Source organism: Silene latifolia, chromosome 3 (genome assembly GCF_048544455.1).
Source record: "Silene latifolia isolate original U9 population chromosome 3, ASM4854445v1, whole genome shotgun sequence".
Lineage (NCBI taxonomy): Eukaryota > Viridiplantae > Streptophyta > Magnoliopsida > Caryophyllales > Caryophyllaceae > Silene > Silene latifolia.
In genome coordinates, this window is record NC_133528.1 from 103,340,420 (window position 1) to 103,357,732 (window position 17,313).

General features: G+C 42.6%; 1 non-coding gene across 1 annotated transcript; it reads left to right on the top strand.

Moving 5' to 3' along the window:
* The first annotated feature begins 7,603 nt into the window (after window positions 1-7,603).
* Window positions 7,604-7,710, top strand: LOC141650713 (small nucleolar RNA R71). Its single transcript, XR_012546731.1, has one exon. It is a non-coding gene; the product is annotated as a small nucleolar RNA R71 (small nucleolar RNA).
* The last annotated feature ends 9,603 nt before the right edge of the window (window positions 7,711-17,313 follow it).

Genomic DNA, 17,313 nt, shown 5'->3' on the forward strand with positions numbered 1-17,313 from the left:
TAAAGAACTAAAACTTGGATTAAAACTTGATTAATACTTGATTACAATATTAAAGAGAGATTTGATTGATATTAACTACACTAATTATTGATAAGAAGAACATGCTCCTCTAATTAGACTAATGGGGTATTTATAGTGGAAATTAGGGAGGATGCATTAGGGTTAACTAAGGGCTAAACTAGTAATTACACTTTTTAGATTGAGCAAGGAGGACCCGGTATTTTTTTGAGAGAAGGGCTTCTTTCTTCGTAGCTTGGAGAAGACAATTCGTGCTGGAGCCAAATCCGGGCGGAATAAGGTCGGGACGAGCGGATTCTGGCGTTGGAATCCGAGCGGATTCAAGGGAATCCGGGCGGATTGTGGAGGTGGAATCCGAGCGGAATAGGGCAAAGCCGCTCGGATTGTGCTGCTGCGGGACGGACGGATTAGTGACAATCCGCTCGGATTGTCACTCACCAACATATCTTCTTCTTTTCTTCCCTTTTCTTCATAAATTCCTTGGGGATTTCCTTGGGGACTCAAGGATCCTTTCTCAACATTGCTCTTCTACTATAATATGTACAAAGGCCTTCTAATCTTATCTCTCCTTGATGCTTGGTCATTGAATTCGATCAATTTAGTCTCGTTTTGCCATGAAAATGCAAGATTCTTACTCCTTTCCTACCAAGGAATCAAAATCTCAAAGAATATGCAAAACAAAGAACTAAAGATAAGAAATGACCCAAATATGCACTAAAAAGCATGGGAACAAGGCTAATTCGGGGGCTAAATATGCGCTAATTATGGTCACATCAAATATCCCCAAACCGAACCTTTGCTCGTCCCGAGTAAAGAGGTGACAAAGACTAGGACCAATACTAACCTATCCTAATAATATAGCCGATATGAGACAATTAGCGGGTCTCACTCCGCCCCTTCAACTCACAACAAGACAACCATGAGGTAGGATGCCTTCTTGCAAGGCAAGGTGGGTCTTGCCAAAATGGCGACACATCCAAACATTAAGCACACAAAAACACATAATGGATGAATCTACAAAAAGAATAGCCACTCCCTCATCAAGTGGCGGAGGCACTAAAGAGGAACAAATTTAAGAGCATGTAATCCTTCACAAATACTAGTTCAACAAATTACTAAGTCTAAGAGGATGGCACTAAATCACCTCCAAATGGTGTTAAACTAGACTACTTTCGTCCTCAATTTCCAAATGCTTTCATCAAGAGCGATCGGATGGTGGTGGAATGATGATCCCTATGATGCTAGTAGCATATGACATGACAAGTCTCGAATTCTCTACAAAAGTAAAGGTCATGGATCGTCCCAAACTCGACCAAGTGGCTTGACAAAAGGCTTTTTGGGAATGAAATGCTCAAATCTTTATTCACAACGGGTGGATATGACTAGTATTCAAAATTGTCCTCATTTCACTTTCACATTTCAAAAATTTAAGATGGGGTTTGTCCCTTCCGGGCTAGTGTCCTTTGCTTTCGCCAATCGCTTATTAGGCAACCGGTTAACCTCTAAACAATAGCTTTTCGGGGTGATAGTCACTCTGTCTCTGGGCGGCCGAATTCACAACCGTATGGGGGCCCAATTCAATGGATCCCGCACCAAAGCACATCGAAGTGGTACGCCTCCATCAAAACAACTTAAATTTCTCAACTTTCAACAATTCACAACATTTGAGGTTTCCTTGGCATTACATTACTTCCACATGACAAAATTTCTTTGAAATGAGCACTTCAAGCTTATTGATAGAAACTATTTTTGGGTTGCCTTACCACAAGGTCAAACATGGTCACCTAGACAAGTTAACCAAGTCCACATCGCATCACGGGGTTGGATAGGTGACTCACATGCAAACCCTTGACTAGGCTTTGGGTCATGGGTCAAAAGACACTAGTATGACACTATCTAGGGTGTTTTACAACCATTCTAGTAGGCAAAGTCTTAAGTTGAACAAGTATTTGTAATGGCTTAGTTGCTCTTGTCAAAGTTCCTAAATAGGCATTTTTCAAAACATTTCTAACATGCAACTACATGCCATGATGCAACTAATATAAACATCCTAATGCAAGTGATTCTATCAACTAATATGTCATATAAACTAAATACAAGTCCTAAGTTCACATTGTTATACCGCATCAATCAAAATAAAGCCACATAGTCATTAACATAAAGAGGAAAAAGGAGATTGGAAAGATCATACCATCCGGTCTTCAATATCCTCATGTCTCGGATGTGGCGTAGTCAATCAATGTGAACAAGGATAGAACAAACACAATATATACAAGACAATATATACAAGACTACAAAAGGAAATAAACATGTTTTTGGGTTTTCAATTTTCAAATTTTTATGATTTTTGAGATTTTTCAATTTTTTTGGATTTTTGAATAAGAGTTAAATGTTAGAATTCCCATCCCCACACTAATATGGGCATTGTCCTCAATGGCCAAAATGATGGAAATTATGCAAAGATGATGCATGATTTCTATACTAAATGCAATCTACACTAAGCTACACTACATGATGCATGGTTTTTGTTATGACGGAGAGGATAATTTAGATTACCTCCCGTTGTGTATGCATTAACTTCCCCAAACCGAGTGAGACACTATTGCTAATGTCCAAGGATGGGTGTAGTTCATGCACACACTATGCTATGCATGAAACTAATTTGTCATTTTGGATTTTGAAAATGGAAACAATAAAATGAGAACACCTCAATGGTACCGAGGTGTGAGTCCTCTAATGGGGCTAGGACTACTCCAACAATGATCAAAATTATATTTAAAACAAAGAGAGAAATAGACAAACCATGAGAGGGTAGGAGTCTCCAAGGCTTGCTAATCTTCCATCATGCTATCACCATCACTTTCCTCATTAGAAGTGGCCACATTGCCACTTCCCTTGTCATTTGCTTCTTCACTTTCTTCCTCATCTTGCTCATCATCATCTTCACCATCCTTTTCTCCTTCACTTGCTTCTTCATCAATGTTGTCATCAACTTCTTCATCATTACCAACAACCTCATTGTCACCCAAAACGACCCTAGATGCACCCGAAAATAGGACTTCTCTATCCGCCCAACTAGGCAAAGGACAAGATGGATCAAGTAGTCCTTGCCTAGCTAAGTGTAGGAGGGGTGGATATTGAGCCAAGTAAGCATTTTTTCCGATCTTCAAAGGCTTGCTTGTGCATTGCTTGCATGAGAAGAGTCACATAATCTTTTCTAGCTTCAACTCCTTCCGGCTTGAACTCTTCATACTCAAATGGGTAAGGTGGTATGACAATGGAAGAGGAGGGCATTTCAAGATCACCCTTTTGTTGTTGAATAATATACTCGGCCTCTTTAGAAAGGGGAAGTAGATAATTGGTCCGGTGGACGCTTAGACGACAAATCTTTGAAGGCAAAGTGAACGCTCTAGCTTTACTAGTGAGCCATCCATACTTAGTGTCAAGGGGGTTATGGGCAACCCATTTGAACTTGTGTATCATAGTGTGCATATCAACAAGATGGCCACCCTCCTTTGCTTTGTACTTGTTATCCTTATTGAAGTTAGGATCAAAGTGCTTAGCTAGGATAGTGACTAGGCCGCCATTTACAATAACGGTAGTGCCCTTCTTCCCACAATCAATATTGAGCCATCTATCTACCAAGAGCCTCAAAGAATTGTAAGGCTTGGTGTGTACTCTTCCGATGTTCAAAGCCGATTCAAGGAGAATAAAATCAAGTTTGGTGAAATGGTTGGTATCTTTCCTTGCAATTATGGTGTTACCCACGACCTTGTGCCATACTCTTATGCCCGGATGGTGGACCAAAAGAGCATGACTCGCATGAAAGTCCTCAAATTTCTTCCCGGAGATTGCCTCCCAAAGAGGTTCGGGGTCATACTTTCCATAATTCTTGAAATAACGCGGTTCATCACTAAGACCCAAAATTTCACTCAATTCCCTAAAGGTAATGCGTCTACTAACATTAGCTAGACGAAACTCGAGATTCTCCCTATTCTCAACTTTGGTGACTTTCAAGGAACTCAAAAATTCCAAGGTAAGGGAGGGGTATGTCAATTACTTTGTTTCAAACAATTTCTTCAACCCCATGGCATTGAAAAAGGCTCTAGTTTGCTCAAGAACACCCAATTTTTCTAAGGTATCTTCACATATAAATTTGGTGGATTGTAATGACTTCATAGCAAACTTAACAAATGTATTTCTATGGGTATCGGAAATAAAAGTTACCTCCGGATAATGCAAAAGTTGATCAATTTCCGGAGTAGAAGGTGTTGTTGCTCCCATAGAAGGTTGTTGTGGTTGCACTTCCAAGTTTGGTGTTGCTACCACCATAGCCAATGCTTTCTTTATTTGAAGAGCCTTTTGCCTTTGTGAGAGTGCCTTAGCCTTTGGTGCCTTTGTTGCCTTTGTTGCTCCCTTAGTCCTTGCCATTGATGAACTAACCAAGAAAAGAATGAAAAATCTTCAATTTGTAGTATACCCAAATCGATTTGAAGGTGAAAGGCTTTGCCTTTATGAAATCAAAAATCGACTCAAAGGTTGAAGATTTTGTGCTTGGTTTTGATTTTTATTGAAGAAGGAGTGATTGATTTGTTGTTGGAAGGATGGTTTGATTTGGTTTTGGTGAATGTTGTTGAGGGTTTTTGTTTTTATGATGGAGAGGATGAGGGTTTTGATGTTGTGGGTAGTGTTTATGAATGAATGAATGAAGGTGGGAGGGGTTTTAAAGAGACCGAAATTTTCGAATCTGCAGGGGCAATCCGTGCGGATTCTGCCCAATCCGTGCGGATTCTGCTCTTTCTGGGCTTTACAAAACTCGCCTAAAGACGGGCGGATTCTGATGAAGACGCTCGGATTCGCTTGATACGGGACGGGTGGATTTGCTTGAAGACGGACGGATTTCAGTCCAGAAAATTTTGCATGTTTTCCTCAGCTGCAAAGACGGACGTCTTTCTTAAAAGACGGGCGGATTCTTCAAGACGGGCGGATTCTTTGCTCGGGACGCCGGATTGATCACGATCAAGAAATTTTCAAAAATTCAGCTCGATTCAGACGAGCGGATTTTTCCGAGACGCTCGGATTATCGAAGACGGGCGGATTCGTGGAATCCGCTCGGATTCTTCCCTGTGTACACGGATTGATTCCATCCGTGCACAATGCATTTCCCTTACCATTCTTCCATTCTTTCTTCAAGTCTTGTGTTCTTCATTGTGGGGGCACTACTAGGCATGGATAGCCTAGGCAATTGTCATCCCCACACTAATCTAAAAGCACTACACATTAATTGAAATTGTTAGTCCCTCCCTCACTTCTCTCAAACATGACAATTATTTTGATCAAAGTAAATAAAAATCCAAAGATGACAAAAATGCAATACAAGAATTGAAATGTAAGTTAGGGAGTTAGAAATATTTACAAGTGGTGGTTTAGGGAGGACTCCACTAAACTCTCATTCTTGATGAGATGTCAAGGGGGCATGTCCAAGGTGTTGTTGATGTTGCTCAACACCTTGAAGAAGTAATCAAAGGCTTGTTCATTATCATGGTAGAGGTCTTCAATAGACCTTGGCCCTTGTTGTCGGTCTTGATCGATGGCATTACCAATGTAGGGATTAAAAATCCCTTTAAATTCGTCGTCCCAAAGACCACAAACTTCATTAAGTTGATCATTGAAAATCTCTTGCTTAGATGGAGACAACTCTCCCAATTTCTTCTCTTGGCCAATGAGGCCATCCTCTTCTTCCTTGATTGATTTTGATGAGCTTTGCAAGCTCTCCTTGTCACAATTCACTTGCTCTTTGAACGGAGCATCTTCAATTTTCTTCTTCCATTGGAGTTCCGATTTTTTCCTTTCATCCTTTCGGCTATAATGATCAATCATGAAACATGGTTCATGCAAACGAGGAGCTCTCATAGTCTTGTCAAGATTAAAAGTTATGCTTTCATCTCCCACTTCTAGAGTGAGCTCACCATGTTTCACATCAATCACCGCACCCGCGGTGTGTAGGAAAGGTCTTCCTAGGATGATCGGAATGTTGGAATCTTCCTCCATATCAACAATGACAAAGTCCACCGGGATGAAAAACTTCCCAATTCGCACGGGGACATCTTCCCATATCCCTAATGGTGTCTTCGTTGATCTATCGGCCATTTGGAGTGTGATGTTGGTGCATTTAAGCTCTCCCATCCCCAACCTTTTACTCACCGAGTACGGCATGACACTCACACTAGCCCCTAGATCACATAAGGCTTTGTTGATCGTTGTGTCGCCAATGGTACACGGTATTGAGAAGCTTCCCGGATCCTTTAACTTTGGAGGTGAACTCCCTTGAAGTATTGCACTACTCACCTTAGTGAAGGCGATAGTCTCAAGCTTCCGGATCGACTTCTTCTTTGTGAGGATATCTTTCATGTATTTCTCATAGGCCGGCACGTGATTGATTAATTCCGTGAAAGGAATCGAGACTTCCAAATTCTTCACAATTTCCATGAACTTTCCAAGTTGATCATCAAATTTGGGATTGGCTTGACGACTTGGAAAAGGAAGTCTAATCACAATGGGCTCCTTCTCCTTGGCCTTGTCTTCATTTTTCTTTGAACTTTCTTCTTTTGATGATTCTCCATCTTTGGAGCTTTGCACAATTTCTTCCTTTTCACTAGCTTCCACAACTTCATCCTCAACTTGCTTCTTCGGTGCTTCATACCTTGTACCACTTCTCAAGTGAATGGCACTAACCGTTTCATGTCTAGGGGGATTACTTTGAGGTGGTAATTGCCCCTTTTGTCTTTGTGAGCTTGAAGATGCTAGTTGAGTCAATTGTGTTTCCAACATCTTGGTGTGAGCTAGAATGTTGTTGATGGTGGTTTACTTTGCTTGGCTATCTTTTTGCATTTGAGTGAAAAATTCTTGTTGATTCTTTTGCATTTGGAGGACCGCTTTTTGCACATCGAAACCTTGGTCATTTTGGTGATTGTATGGATTTTGATTTTGGTAACCTTGGTTTTGATTGTAAAAGGGTCTTTGATTTTGGTTTCTCATGGGTGGTGGAGTGTATGTTGTTTGAGGGTTTTGAACATTTTGGCTTTTGTATGAGAGATTTGGATGAAATTTGGTGTTTTCATTGTAAAAGTTGGAATAAGGGGTACCACTCTTGTATGCTTGGAAAGCATTCACTTGTTCATTTGTTCCCCTACATTCACCTTGGTCATGTCCCAAAGTTCCACAATTCTCACATATCCCACTTGGGATTGATGAGGATGCCGTCATGGCATTAACATGATGCTTTGATGATTTTGAGTTTTCCTCAAGTCTAGCCATAGCTTGTTCAAACTTCAAGTTGATTGTGTCAATGTGAGCACTAAGTTGAGCACCCAATTGAGTAACGGATTCCACTTCATGCTTTCCTCCTCTAGTAGCCTTGCGAGGTCTACTATATTGTGAGTTATGGACCGCCATTTCCTCAATCTTGTTCCATGTTTGATTGTCATCAACTTCGGTGAACATTCCATTTGATCCCATATTGAGAATGTTCCTAGAATCTTCATATAAACCATTCCAAAATTGTTGTACCAAAAACCATTCGCTAAGTCCATGGTGAGGACATGAGCGACAAATTCCCTTAAACCGCTCCCAAGCTTCATACAAAGACTCTTCATCCCTTTGCTTAAAACTCGTAATTTGAGCTCTTAGCATGTTAGTCTTTTCCGGTGGGTAGAATTTTTTGTAGAAAGCTAGAGCCAACTTCTTCCAAGAATCTATTCCAAGGGTGGCCTTATCAAAGCCCTTCAACCATTGCTTCGCGGTGCCGATTAAGGAAAAAGGAAATAAGACCCATCTAATTTGGTCTTGAGTCACGCCCGTTTGAGAGATTGCATCACAATAGTCGCAAAAGGTTTCCATATGAGAATGAGGGTCCTCACTAGGCATCCCCCCAAATTGGCTCCTCTCAACTAATTGGATGAAGGCGGACTTGGCAATAAAATTTCCGGTTAGATGTTGCGGTGTAGGAGTACCATTTAGTAGATTCTCCTCGGTGGGCACGGAGTGCGATGAGAATTTAGGCATTGTAGGTGGATTTTGTGGGGTATTGTGTAATGGGTTCTTGTAATACTCCGTATTTATAAGTCTTGGGGTACTCTATCGAGTAGCCCTTACTCTGTCGAGTAAAGGTAAGTTGCGAAATAAAATAGTTTCTGACCTGTTGGGTACTCGATCGAGTAGCTGGGGTACTCGATCGAGTAAGGGGGTACTCGATCGAGTACCTTGGGTACTCGATCGAGTGTCCGGTTTTACGGGGAGTTTTCTCGGGTTTTGTTAATTATGCGATTAAGGTATTTAAACATAGTCGTCATTGTTTTAAATCACTTTTACAAAACCTAAAACCCTGTTTAAGAGAGAAAGCAACCAGTTCATCTTCCTAATCGCATTCTTAGCAATTCCCGGAGTTCAGACGGTCGGTTCTTGTCGTTATTCGTGTCGTTGAGTTCCTTGCGTCGAGGGTAAGCTTTTAATATAATTTTTATAATGTTTTGTTAAGTTTGGTTAAACCCTAATTTAGAGATTGGGGGTTTTGTGTGTAGTATGTGATGTGTAGCCTCTATGTGTTATATGATAGGAGGAGGGTTCGTAGAAGAGGCTTTTTGACTCATTTGTTGATGATACCGTCCGATGTTGTGCTTTCCGGGTAGGATTTCCTACTCGTATTAGTCCCATAATGGGATATTGGTGATGTCTTTGTATTTGGTTGTTTGATATGATGATTATCTTGTGTTTGTGGTTGTGATTCTTTGTTGATGGTTCTCGAGATGCGTTCTCGGTGAGTGGGGTCACTTGCGGGAGTGACCTCACGCCCTAGTTTCGCCCTTCGTGGAACCCGCCACGGAAGGGGATGTGCACATTAATGGACAGGGTTATCGCTCGGTATGATGAGCGGGGCTTAGGTGGGAACGGCTGCGGTCCCCCATCGGGGAGGATCGGTCCAGTGGACGGTCAAGTATTGAGATGATGGGAATTGGTTGGTGGTGTGTGTGTGTGTGTGATAGTTCAAATTTGTCTGTTTATCTTATTATTGTTATCTATGTTGATTGTGTGATTAGATCGACCGGTGTTGTTTTGTAAACTGCGGTGATCCATTCGGGGATGGTGAGCAGATATTGAGCGGGTATTGAGATGAGTCTTTGGGATAAATGGGATGCCACGACATGATGATAGGAGTCTTCATCGTAGCCTTTAGTTTATTTACTTTTCAGTTAGACAGTCAGTTTGAAGTAATGTATCGTACTTTTAGTTGGTTTCATGGATTGTAACTATTCGTTAAACTATTTATAATAAACGTTGTTTCTTTATTGTTGTTTGATTATCATTGCCTCGGGTAACCGAGATGGTAATGTCTTCATACCTGAGTGGTCCTGGTAAGGCACTTGGAGTATGGGGGTGTTACAAATGGTATCGAGCGACGATCCCTGAAACCCGTAACCAATGAACTTAATGAACATAGGGAGTCAATTAAAATGAACCCGGGGTAAAAGTTTTAGGAGCTAGTGCAAAGGCTTGGGAGACGTCCTAAAGTCGCAGGGGTCGCCCTACAACTTTGAACCGGTCACATGGGGGAAGTGTTTGTCGAGTTGTATGTGTGTTTGGTTAACTTGTTTACAAATGTGATGGAATGTGTTGATTGTTGGATGTTCGAAGTTGGAAGTTGAGAAGGTGAAAGAAAAGTGATGATATATAGAAACTGTTGATGAAATGATAACATGTTGAATGTTTTACAACGTGGAAATTAATATCATGATGAAATGATCTCGTAGATATAGAAAAGATGTGTAGCATGATTGTTATGATATAATATGTGATTTATAAAGTTTAACATGTTAGCATATGACGTAACATGCGGGTAGCTCTTACGAATTAGTGTTACTCGATCGAGTGGGACTGACTCGATCGGGTGGGTTTTGGCGATTTTGAGTCCAGAATCGAGTTTTGGGGCACTCGATCGAGTAACTAGGGGTACTCGATCGAGTAGGGGTCACTCGATCGAGTAGCCTAGATACTCGATCGAGTAGGTAAGAGATCGAAGGTCCGTTTGGGTCGAAGTTTGGGTACTCGATCGAGTACGTGGGGCACTCGATCGAGTAGCCCGTTACTCGATCGAGTGGGTTTGGGAACTCGATCGAGTAGGTTCTGGGGTCGCGTCTTCGTGTTTTGAAGTTTAGTACGTATGTTCATATCTACCCCTTTTCTTATATATGTATAGTTTCAAGATGCCGCCCAAGAGAAACGCTTTGTATGCGAGAGCCGAGCTTATGACCGTGGATGACATCGTTAAGATGTTAGAGCACCAGGATGCTCTTACTGAGACCCTAAAGAAAGTGAATGAGGACAAGAATAAGGATAAGGAGACGGAGGTTCATCAATCAAAGATCAGCCTTTACATTGCGAGGTTTAACCCGAAGGAATACAAGGGGGTTGGGGAACCTAATCTTCTTGATAGTTGGTCGAGAGAGATGGAGAACATCTTAGACTTGGTTCATTGTCCGGATGAGATGAGAGTGGAACATGCTGCGTTCTATCCGAGGGAGGAGGAGGCAAGTGGTGGGATTCGGTGAAGGTGAGTGCTAGCGAGATATATGCAAGCCAAGGCTTACTCGCTATACCTTGGGAGGAGTTTCGTAAGGTTTGTGAGGAAGGAGTTTGTACCGGAGCATGTGAGGAGTAAGATGAGAGAAGAGTTTGATGGTTTTAAGATGACCGCCGAGATGTCCGTGGCCGAGTACTACAGTACGTTCAACGAGAAGTCTAGGTATCCGAGGACATGGGTTTGAGTGAGGAGAATTTGGCATTGAGGTTCGAGAGGGGGTTGACCACCAAGATTATGGATAAGTTACCCGTGGGGATCCTTACTGATGTTAAGGAAGCTTATGAGAGGGCTAGGAGAGCGGAGAGGTTGGTGGAGATGGCTCAGGAGAGGTCGGGTGGTGAGAAGAGGAAGTCCGAGAGCGAGGGTGGTGGCCAATCGAATCACAAGAAAGGCAACCACAATCGATCTCAAAGGATTTTCTTCGGGTCCTGGGTTTAGTCTTTGGGACTTCCTTTGGGCGTGGCCGTGGAAGTGTGAGTAATAGTTGGGGAGTGACTGCTTTGGTTGTGGTGGTGTAGGCCACAAGAGACATGAGTGCACGAGTGCACCGGGATCTTTCGAGACGCACGAGCTTCGCGAGCAACGGACCGTCCGGATCATGGCCAAACCGGGGAAGTCGAGTTTGCAGAGTGGAGGCAACCGCAACGGAGGTAATTCTTATCATAAAACACCGACGAACAACAACAACAATCAAGGGTCGGGTGCTAAGCCGACCGCATCGGCCCAAGATCTTGTCCGGGGAGGTGGACGGAAGACCGATGGCAAGTTATTCATGATGGAAAAGAAGGCGGTGAGGAAGATGCGCACGTTATCACCGGTACATTCCTTGTTAATGGTGTTCCTACCTTTGTTTTGTTTGATTCGGGGGCTTCTCAGTCGTTTGTGTCTTCGAGTCATGTAAAACAGTTGGGTTGGAGAGTATATGAGTCTGTTCGTGAGCAAGTTTTCATACCTTCGGGTGAGTCTGTATCGTGTGGGAGATTGTTTAGAGATGTATCTTTGATAGTTGGGCAAGTTGATTTCCCTGTAGACTTGCTAGAGTTTCCTTTTAACGGTTTTGAGATGATAGTTGGGATGGATTGGTTAGGAAAGTATAAAGCTAAGATAGACTGTCATCAAAAGAAAGTGTCCTTAAGAGGTCCAAAGGGTGTTAGTGTGTCTTATCGTGGGTTTCTCGTCAAACCCAAAGTTAAGTTGATTGCAGCTGTTACCTTGAAGTCTTATCTGAGGAAGGGATGTCCTTTGATCCTGTGCCATGTGAGAGATGACCGGATAGAGATTCCGACAGTTGATGAGATACCAGTGGTGGGAGAGTTTGCAGATGTTTTTCCAGAGGATATTCCGGGGTTGCCACCGAAGAGGGAGATAGATTTCACCGTAGAGTTGAAGCCAGGGATGGGGCCAATCTCTAAGGCACCGTACCACATGGGTCCTAAGGAGATGGAGGAACTTAGGAAGCAGTTGGATGATTTGATAGAGAAGGGATACATTAGACCAAGTGTATCGCCTTGGGGAGCACCAGTTCTGTTTGTGAAGAAGAAAGATGGGAGCTTGAGGTCGTGCATAGATTACGGGGGAGCCGAACCGTGTGACGATAAAGAACAAGTATCCTTTGCCAAGGATAGATGACTGTTTGATCGTTGAGCGGTGCAACAGTCTTTTCTAAGATTGATTTGAGGTCGGGGTACCATCAGGTGAAGATTAGAGAGGTGGATATACCAAAGACAGCTTTCACGTCAAGGTATGGCCATTATGAGTATGTGGTGATGCCGTTTGGGTTGTCTAATACGCCGGCAGTGTTTATGGATTTGATGAATAGAATCTTCAGACAGTTCTTGGACCAGTTTGTAGTGGTGTTTATCGATGATATCTTAGTCTACTCTAAGACTAAGGAGGAGCATGAGGAGCATCTGAGGATCGTGTTGCAGACTTTGAGAGATCATGAGTTGTATGCTAAGCTGTCCAAGTGTGACTTCTGGTTAGAAAAAGTTGCTTTTCTGGGGCATGTAATCTCTAAAGATGGAGTAGCTATGGATCCGGCGAAGATTGAAGCAGTGACAAAGTGGGAAGCACCAAAGAATGTTGCTGAGGTTAGAAGTTTCTTGGGTTTAGTGGATACTACTACGGACGGTTCGTGAAAGATTTCTCCAAGATAGCTAGACCGATGACGGCGTTGATGAGGAAAGAGAACAGGTTTCGTTGGGATGAGAGTTGTGAGACGGCGTTCCAAACATTAAAGGAGCGTTTGACCACGGCTCCTGTCCTCGCATTACTCGAAGGGAGCGGGAATTTCGAGGTTTATACAGATGCCTCGAAGAATGGGCTGGGATGTGTGTTAATGCAGAATGGTAAAGTGATTGCCTATGCTTCTAGGCAATTGAAGCCTTATGAGGAGAACTACCCTACTCATGATCCGGAGTTGGGTGCGGTGGTGTTTGCTCTCAAGATTTGGAGACATTACCTTTATGGAGCAATCTTTAAGGTATTTTTCTGATCACAAGAGTCTCAAGTACATCTTCACACGAAGGAGTTGAACATGAGACAGAGGAGGTGGATGGAGCTGATTGGCGATTATGACATGGAAATCATCTACCATGAAGGGAAAGCCAATGTTGTTCTTTGATGCTTTGAGTAGGAAGAGTGTACATTCCTTGTGTACGGCTCTATCTTTGATGAGGCTGAGGGATGAGGTAGCGAGCTTTGGGATTCATATGATGCGGAAAGGAGATGCCATGGGTGATATGACAAGATACGGCTTGAGTTTTATGATGATATTCGGGATAAGCGAGGCTTTGGATCCTAAGATAGTGGAGTGGAGAACTGGAGTAGAGAAAGGGACAAAGTGTCCGGTTTTCTATTCATAGAGATGGTAGTTTGAGGTTTGATGGTAGGTGGTGTGTTCCTAATGATGAGGAGTTGAAAAAGACGATCATGACAGAGGCGCATTGCACACCATATTCAGTTCATCCAGGTGGAGACAAGCTATACAAGGATTTGAAGAAAACGTTTTGGTGGCCTGGGATGAAGAAAGAGACAGCTGAGTTTGTGTCCCGTTGTTTGACATGCCAGAGAGTTAAAGGGGAACAGAGAAGACCACAAGGTAAGATTCAGTCTTTAGAGGTGCCTGAGTGGAAGTGGGAATCCATTTCCATGGATTTCATTGTGGGTTTGCCTAAGAGTCAACAAGGTAACAACATGATTTGGGTGATAGTGGATCGTCTGACCAAGTCAGCTCACTTTGTTCCAATGAAAGATACATGGACTAAGGCATAATTGGCTATGGCCTATCGAAAGAACGTGCTTAAGTTACATGGAGTCCCTAAGGACATAGTGTCTGACAGAGATGCGAGGTTTATATCGAGGTTTTGGAAGGAGTTGCAGGAATCGTTGGGAACAACTTTGAAGATGAGTACAACATTTCATCCCGCGACAGACGGGCAGACTGAGAGAACAATTAAGACTCTTGAGGATATGTTGCGAGCTTGTGTGATGGATTTTGGTGGTAGCTGGGAGCAGAGGTTGGACTTGATAGAGTTTTCTTACAACAACAGCTATCACACCAGTATTGGCATGGCACCGTTTGAGGCTTTGTATGGGAGGAGATGTAGGAGTCCAATCTGTTGGGACGATAGTGCTGAGGCAGTGGTTTTAGGACCAGAGATGGTACATGAGATGGTGGAACAGATTAAGATGATCAGGGAACGGATGAGAGCAGCCCAGGATCGACAAAAGAGTTATGCAGATCTACATCGTCGGGACATAGAGTTTCAAGTTGGGGACAAGGTTCTTCTGAAAGTGTCTCCGATGCGTGGAGTTATGAGATTTGGGAAGAAAGGCAAGCTAAGTCAGAAGTTTATAGGGCCTTATGAGATCTTAGAGCGAGTTGGGGAAGTTGCTTATCGTCTGGCTTTACCAGCTGCGTTAGAGAGAGTGCATAATGTGTTTCATGTATCGCAGCTGCGGAAGTATGTGAGTGACCCGTCACATGTATTGGAGGCAGAGAGCTTAGAGCTAGATGAGTCCTTATCATATCTTAAGGTGCCTAAGCAGATTCTAGACCGAAAGGTTAGAAAGACTAGGAGTGGTGAGACAGTTTTGCTTAAGATCCTGTGGTCTAACCACGAGACCGAGGAAGCTACATGGGAGCCAGAGGAAGCTATGAAAGAGCGTTACCCTTTCCTTTTTGATCAGGTATGTATGGTTACGGGGACGTAACCTTGTTTCTTTTAGGGGGGTAGGAGATGATCGCGAGTAGTTTTTAAGAGTTTTATACACCTTTTATATGTAGTGTCGGTATGTTGTCGAGATGTGTTGGGTTAGTATCGTGTCTTATGTTGAATTTTGTTTGGCTTTTGAGTCGGGAATGTTGTGGGAGTACCTTTGTTTAGTAGTGGTTTGAACTTCGGGGACGAAGTTCCTTTTAAGGAGGGAAGACTGTAATACTCCGTATTTATAAGTCTTGGGGTACTCTATCGAGTAGCCCTTACTCTGTCGAGTAAAGGTAAGTTGCGAAATAAAATAGTTTCTGACCTGTTGGGTACTCGATCGAGTAGCTGGGGTACTCGATCGAGTAAGGGGGTACTCGATCGAGTACCTTGGGTACTCGATCGAGTGTCCGGTTTTACGGGGAGTTTTCTCGGGTTTTGTTAATTATACGATTAAGGTATTTAAACATAGTCGTCATTGTTTTAAATCACTTTTACAAAACCTAAAACCCTGTTTAAGAGAGAAAGCAACCAGTTCATCTTCCTAATCGCATTCTTAGCAATTCTCGGAGTTCAGACGGTCGGTTCTTGTCGTTATTCGTGTCGTTGAGTTCCTTGCGTCGAGGGTAAGCTTTTAATATAATTTTTATGATGTTTTGTTAAGTTTGGTTAAACCCTAATTTAGAGATTGGGGGTTTTGTGTGTAGTATGTGATGTGTAGCCTCTATGTGTTATATGATAGGAGGAGGGTTCGTAGAAGAGGCTTTTTGACTCAGCTGTTGATACCGTCTGATTGTTGTGCTTTCGGGTAGGATTTCCTACTCGTATTAGTCCCATAATGGGATATTGGTGATGTCTTTGTATTTGGTTGTTTGATATGATGATTATCTTGTGTTTGTGGTTGTGATTGTTGATGGTTCTCGAGATGCGTTCTCGGCTGAGTGGGGTCACTTGCGGGAGTGACCTCACGCCCTAGTTTCGCCCTTCGTGGAACCCGCCACGGAAGGGGATGTGCACATTAATGGACAGGGTTATCGCTCGGTATGATGAGCGGGGCTTAGGTGGGAACGGCTGCGGTCCCCCATCGGGCGGCGGGTCCAGTGGACGGTCGTATTGAGATGATGGGAATTGGTTGGTGGTGTGTGTGTGTGTGTGACAGATTTCACTCTGTTTATCTTATTATTGTTATCTATGTTGATTGTGTGATTAGTACTGACCCCGGTGTTGTTTTGTAAACATGCGGTGATCCATTCGGGGATGGTGAGCAGATATTGAGCAGGTATTGAGATGAGTACTGGGATAGCTGGGATGCCACGACATGATGATAGGAGTCTTCCGCTGTAGCCTTTAGTTTATTTACTTTTCAGTTAGACAGTCAGTTTGAAGTAATGTATCGTACTTTTAGTTGGTTTCATGGATTGTAACTATTCGTTAAACTATTTATAATAAACGTTGTTTCTTTATTGTTGTTTGATTATCATTTCCTCGGGTAACCGAGATGGTAATGTCTTCATACCTGAGTGGTCCTGGTAAGGCACTTGGAGTATGGGGGTGTTACAGTTCTCTTCTCCTTCTATTGCGAAAGGATTGACAAACTCACTAGTGGGTTGAACAACTTCACTAATACCTCTTAAATTCCTCCTAACAAGTCTCCTATTGTTCGTCAAGGTTCTTTCGATTTCACGGTCAAAAGGTAACAAATCACCTTGTAACCTTCTAGACATGCAAAATATCAAACAACTCGAAAACAATTAGAACAAACCTTGAGGAGTTTTACTTCCCCAAGGTGAAGAAAGACACAACTAATAACAATAAAAAGAAATCTAAATCAAGTTAACACCGTCCCCGGCAACGGCGCCATTTTTTATGCGAGTCCGTTTCGTGTTCACAAATTAAGATGTGGTCGTTGGGTCACGGTCGAATCAAAACACAATTTATAACTTCACAAACAACTCTACAATTAGTAAAGAGGCAAGTAAAGGTCGGATCCCAAGGGACGGGTATTGAAATGAGATTTCTATTGAAACTAGTGGTGTCTAAGGGGTGTCACAAATTGGGTTGATGTAGAAGGTCACTAAACTAAAATAGCAATGAAAATAAACAAGCAAGATGAATTAAAGGGGTGTAAACAATTGATTAAAGGAACTAGGGTGTCATGGGATCATAGGGGAATCATGGGATATGATCATACAAACATGTTCTCGAATTATAAGCAAGCAATTATTGTTGTGATGGATTGAGTTGGGTTATATCTTACAATCCTAGGAAAGTTTGGGTCCCGGAGCCGAATCGATTAGATTGTACAACACCTACAAGTCGACTTAATCTTCCCTACTCAACAACATGTATGGTCTAATGAGACTCGAGTTGGGTTATGTCTTACAAGTCTCATTGAAAAGATAGAAGATGATAGTAAATGCAAGGATTCATAGGCTTAGCATTTCATCAAATATA